General features: G+C 41.5%; 1 protein-coding gene across 1 annotated transcript in view; it reads right to left on the bottom strand.

The window, feature by feature from the left end:
• The window catches only part of NDNF (neuron-derived neurotrophic factor), a 49,960-nt gene that overhangs the window by 43,409 nt on the left and 272 nt on the right, over positions 1–6,279 (bottom strand). The gene's annotated exons all lie outside the window — the stretch shown is intronic.

Below are 6,279 nucleotides of genomic sequence, written 5' to 3'. Positions count from 1 at the left end.
AAAGAGTAAGGACTGCAGTCAATTTCAAAACTTCTTTTATTTGTAAAAAAAAAGTGAAACTGCATCAGAGCTTTCTTATGAGCATTAGCAGAGTGTTAGTAGCACAAATTTAAGAATAGTCAGACTTGACTGTGCAGCTGAACAACAGTAGCCCCTGTAACACAATGGATACTGGAAAAAGTTGGTTTGTTTTCAAAGAAAGAAGATCACACTCTGGTTTTCAATGACAGTCTCAACAAAAGGTTTATTGGTTCTAACATCAACAATGCCAAATTATCAACATCAAAGATTGAGTCATTCCATATATTGACAGACTTAACAACTGTGCTTTCCTGGTCATTTTCTCCACACCATATCAGGATGCCTGACAGCCTCTGGGTATGCCAGCATACAGAGAAAACATAAAATGTCCCTTGCCATTAGCACACAGACATATTCATCAGCAATGTGGCAACAGCCAGCATCATTACAGATACATGTGCCTAGTACCACTAATCTACACAATGCTTTTCTCCATTCAATGGCAGGGCCAAGTGGTAGACAGTAAAATGTTTGCTGTGACACTGCAATGCACATTACAGTTGAATCATATAGATTTAAATTAAATTAAATTAACAGTTAAGCCAGCTGTAACTTCATTCAGTTTAATAAATATCATAATACCTAAATCAAAACACTCCAGTATCTGGTTAGTAGCAGGAAATGCTTATTTTACAAATGATTAAAATTTGTACATATCATGATGTACCATTTTTTTTGTGAAAAAATGTAGGTGTTTAACCTCACAAAAGTCACTCAAGCTGAGGCTATGACTGCGTTGCTGAATTTAGTATGCACTGGTTACATGTACAGATATCTAGTACACATCTCCTTTTCATCTGAATCATCTACATTAGCTAGCTAAAGCTAAAGTTAACAACATTACACCTTGTTATATATTGGGTTTGCGTCTTTGTCATTCTTCTGTGGTGATTAGTCTGTTGTAGCAACACAAAAGTCCAGTGGCACCTTAAAGAATAGCATTTATTTCAATATGAACTTTCATGAGTCAGTGCTCACTTATTCAGACAGATATGTGAAGGAAAATCATACTGGGGATTCATGGAGGAAGTCACACCAAACATCTCCCAGCCAAAAAAGAGTTGCCAGTATGCTAACCCTTCACATATTTATCTATGGAAGTGGGCTCTGAGGTGCCACTCAACTTTTGTTTTATTGTGCCATCCTTATAGACTAGCTTTAAAAAAAAACTCATGCAAAAGTTGTGCATTTCAAATATTAATTATAATCCAAATATTGTTCAAAAGTCTATCAGTTTCTAGATCATCAACATGTCCAAATGCATGCCCACAAGCAAAACAGAGATAAACATATCTGGGAATGATGTAAAAAATGAAGAATGAACAGGCACAAAGTCCCATTCAGATCTGTCCATGTGCAATAGTTCTATTGGGCAAGTCCTGAATCTAAAGTGACACTTCTCCCTGCTTTTATTTTGGTTGTCTACAAACTGAAGTGACATAATTTAAACCCTCTGAGAAATGCAGACATTAATGAGTGATGTGCATTTGAAACACATGTTCAGGGAGATCAATTTCACATCTAGTCAAGTAGGGAAATATAATTGAAGACAATCTCATACATGTTTAGAATGTGGGGGGGGATATATACAATGCTTCAGTTAATAGGATCCCATCCACATAGCAGAAAGGATCTTCCTTAGAAGTTCTGCTTTGTGGGCCTCCTCCACCGTCAGAGGATAGGGTCGGTGGCATATTTGTTGGGAAGCCAAGATTATGGAATTTCCTCCTTGGCAAGGGCAGACTCACCCTTATGTTACTGGGGTCTTTCCTGGTGGACCACTGCTAGGGAGGGCCACTAGCATCCACAAGCAAGCATCCCCTGCAGTGCTGGCAAGGACCACTGAATTCACCTTATGGAGGTGTGTTTGGGTCCATCCTTGCTGGCATTTAGGCAGCTGGGGAAAGTATGACTTCTTAGGGTGGGTTTGGAGGGTCTAAATGCAGCTATGCTGGTGGTTTTCTTTTACTTCTGCTGGCTGTATTGAATTTTATTATCAGAATTTTGGTTTATCTTTTTAAAATGTGTATTGTGGTTTTAAAATGCTATTAGCTCTCTTGTGAATTCAAGGAAATGAAAGGTGGGTAAATATGTTTTCAGTAGATCAAATAATGTATTTTAAAAGAACATGGTTCTTTGCTGCTCCATTTTGGTCTCAGAGAGTTGTAGAACTCCTTGGAGAATAAGGATGTAGTGGACATTCATTCAGCTGTGTTGCATGGGTGTCCATGTAGCAGCTGTCATGTAGAACTTAGTGCCATTAAATGCTACTCTTGTAGGGTTTACAACTTTGTAGGGTTGTATAGCTATAGGGTTTATAGCTAGGGTCTTAAAAACATGAAGCTATCACACATCTGCCAAACATGGATGTGACAAATCCACAATACTTAAATTAGAAAAATCTGTTGCGATATGTTGCATGCTTAACTGCATTTTATTGCCCCCCATAGAATGATAAGAACACTGCACCCTTCATATTCACAGAGAACAAACATATCTGTAGATAGTGCCAAATATTTCCTCAGAATACTTTGCTGATTGTTCAAGGTGACAATTAGTTATTTTTGAAGCATCAGAATGCCTGACTCAGAAAAACAGATAGTTTTCTAAGGTTTTGTTGATTTTTGAAATCAGAGTGCAGAAAACAGTGAGGTAATATTAAACTTTTTGCCACCCCCTATTTGCTTCTCAATTCACCCTCAGTGTGACAAATATATGACAACATTTTAGGCAGACTAGAGAAATGAATTAATCCAGGCAGTCAATATGCAACTTACTATTTGTTTAAGGTAAAAGAGGAAATCTGACATATCAGTTCCAAATAATATTCCTGGTACAAGACATGTTTGGTACAATCAACAGAATTAGGAATTGCTGAACAGGGGTATTTTGTATAAGTAAAGCCAGTGTTGCATAGCATCAGACTAGAATCTGGGAACCCCGAATTCAAATCCCCACTCTGTCACAGACACTCACTGAGAAAGGACAGTAGGTGTAAATGATGGAGAAGCTTTTCATGTAGGCAAAAAAAGTCTAATAGCAACATTTCACCCACACAACCTGCTCAAAAGTGAAATACAAAAACTTGTTAGTGAGAAACAGGACCTCTGCTAGATACAGTTCACACAAACATCTTTACTTAAGTTGTGGGTATTACTATCTAGCAAGTTTCTTCAGTGCCTCTAATCTATTCTCTAACCTATCCATGGATGCAAAACATTATATCAAATGCAGCCACAAAAAGCTGAAAACTACCACATACATTCAATAGGTTAATTCCAAATGTACTATTCTGCTTCTAAAGAAATCTTTCACTAGCATGAATGGAATGAGTCTTCCATGAGTAGAAGGAAGGGTTCCTCACAGGGCTGGTAAAAAAATGTCCTGCCCCTTTATTAGAGACTTAATGTGTAGGAATAGCATGGAGGTAAATAACATCACTTGGTAAATAACATCCCATTAAGCCTCTGTTAAAGGGACAAGGCATTTTTTTCTTCCAGACAGTTGTAAACACTTTGTATCTGTGTTTTTAGAGTACTTAGCCCATTACTGTGGAATAAATGGCACAGAATCAGACTAACTCAATCCTATTCATGTTTACTCAGGAAGAGTATCCCATTTTATTCAGTGAGGCTTACTCCACAAGACTGCAGCTTGAAGGGACTGTATGAAGACTTCTAAGTAAATACCCACAGGATCAGAGTAGACATTTATAGAAAATATGCTTTGAAAAATAGCTTAGCTTGCTGTGGCAAATTTAAATATAGATTCTCTGTCATTAAATCAGTAGAAATCTGGACTCAACAAATACTTGTTGACTTAAGTTTAAAAACTTTAAGTTGAATTGAATTTAAATCTGCTGGTACTGAGCTGGATTGCTCAGATCCCCAGACTTGATCATATATCACAACACAACCACCTCTTTGTCTGGCACTGACTGACAGATGAATAGGTTCTATACTGAGCAGAACCCATTCTGCATTGGGGCTTCCTGCATTCTTGCATAGACTTGACTTGGCATCCCAGCAGAGCACGCTGTGATTTTGCAGGATGATTTCAAAAGAAAGTCTTGTTATAAACATGTATTACAGTAGAAGTTGCCATATGCAAATCTATATTTCACTTTTAAAAATCATTTTTCCCCAAGCACAGGACATTAGAAACCATAATCTTGACCCAATGTTAATTTCCCTTTCATAGAGGAGCCCGCAGTGGTTATTTCAAAGACAGCATTCTCTCACTCTATGTGGCATTGGCAAGGATATTGCATTTATCTATAACAATAAGCTAACCAGCTTGAGGAAGGCAGGATACTTTCCCACACAAGTGTTAAATAGGTCCAGAATAAATAAACTTGTGGCAAGATCTTTTTTTAGTGCAGGGATACCCTTCAATTATATACTCTCTGAGAGATAAAAGCTGTATCTGCTAGTGATTAAGAAATACTTTATAGTCACAGTCTCAATTCTGTTGAAATACAAGCCACACATATTTCATACCCAATCCACTCAGTAACATCTTTCCATCTCCTCTGCTTTAATTGCTGTGAATTAAAACAGGGCAACTGCCAGACTTAATTGCTAGGCTAATCCACAGAATTTTCCAAAAGATACAGCAGTAAAAACAAACAAAACCTCAACTGAGTGTCTGGAAAAGGGGAGTTATTTCTGTGGAAGGTTTGGCTTTAAATAAATTACTGGTTTAGAGATTTAGGGAAGAGTTTAAAATGTAACTTTCGGTAGCACAAGAACAGTACATTAATAACAAGGAACTTTTGTTTTAAAAATTAAATAATATTTCAATTTCTTCCTTTCTTACCCTTAAGTAGTGGTACTGGCTTAAAAATAAAACTGATACACAAACTAAAACTCATCTTTGACATTAACTGTCATGGAAATGGCTGGTGGGGAGGAAGGACACAAAGTGACGAAAATAATGGCATTAAAATCCCAGCACGCATTCTGGCAACATTTTAAACAATAGTTTAAATTCTGGCAACATTTTAAACAATAGTTTAAATTCTGGCTTGAAGAGCTTGTTTGTATTTTCCTTGGGTTATGGTGGTGGTGTGCAAGCAAGTGCCATAGTCCCATTTTCTGCAAGTGGTTAGGCAAGAAAACTTTGGCGGAAACTGCAGGTCAGAGTCTGGCAGCAGAAGGAAAACAAACTGTTTTTAAAGACCAGCCTGTCTCTGGCCACTTTCCTACTGATTCCAGTCCTTTTCCTGCTCACTCTCCTCGCCCATCTTCCGGACAGCCAGAGCCACCACCCCATCAAATGCCAGACCTCGGCTTTTAGGGGGGGGGGGGGGGAAGGCTCATGCCAGACCTCGGGTTTTAGGGGGGGGGGGGAGATAGCCTGCCTCAGAGTCTTTCTCAGAAGTAAAGAGAGTTTCTGCTACTGGGGGCCTCAGAAGCAAGCCCCCCGCTCCTTCCCCAGCCCTCCCTACGGAAACTTCGAGCAAACTCAGCGTGGTTTGCCCTAGTGCAGATCCACCGGCAGGCTTGGCTTTGCCCGGTCGCATCCACAATGCTTGGAAGCAGTGCCTCATGGGGGGGGGGGCGCCGTTGGGACCGACGGAGGGAACTTTGTGAGGCTCGCCTTCCTAGGAGACGCAGGAGCGTCTGACCTTGGGCTGCTGCGGCCACACACGCTAGAGAATCCAGTTCCAATCCACGTTCAGTGCACTCCCGGACAGTTGGAAAGTGGAATGAAAGTGGATTATTTAGCGTATGTGACCGCAGCCTCACTTGATCAATCGCCCTTCCAGGAGTATTGAGAGAGCGACCTGCAAAGGGAAGGAGACCTCCCACCACCAGTCCCGCCGGGCAGGAGACAGGCGCAGAGAGAGAGAGAGAGAGAGAGAGAGAGAGAGCCAGGCTGGCTTCTTCCGCTCCTCCCGCGCCACGCCACTTCTTGGGCCCCTGGCCCGAGGGAGGCCAGACCAGCCTGCTGCGCCCCACCACGCGCCTTCTCCTCAGCCTCCCCCCAGCAGCCGCCCCGGAATCTCCCCCTCCCACCCAGAATAACGACCACGGGGGAACGACTTTGATGTACCAGCCTGAGAAATCCGACAGGGGGGCCCCAGGCGGCGGCCTCGACGAGCCCAATCAGCCCCCCAAGCGACGCCTGTGCTCGGCGGGGGGGAGGGGGGCTCCCTCGGAGCTGAGGCGGCCGGGGCCAGTCCTACGGCGCAGG

Source organism: Gekko japonicus, unplaced genomic scaffold (genome assembly GCF_001447785.1).
Source record: "Gekko japonicus isolate JY-2015 unplaced genomic scaffold, Gekko_japonicus_V1.1 scaffold814, whole genome shotgun sequence".
In the NCBI taxonomy this organism is placed as follows: Eukaryota; Metazoa; Chordata; class Lepidosauria; order Squamata; family Gekkonidae; genus Gekko; species Gekko japonicus.
Note: the sequence above shows the minus strand (reverse complement) of the source record. Positions and strands in the feature narration are given on the sequence as shown.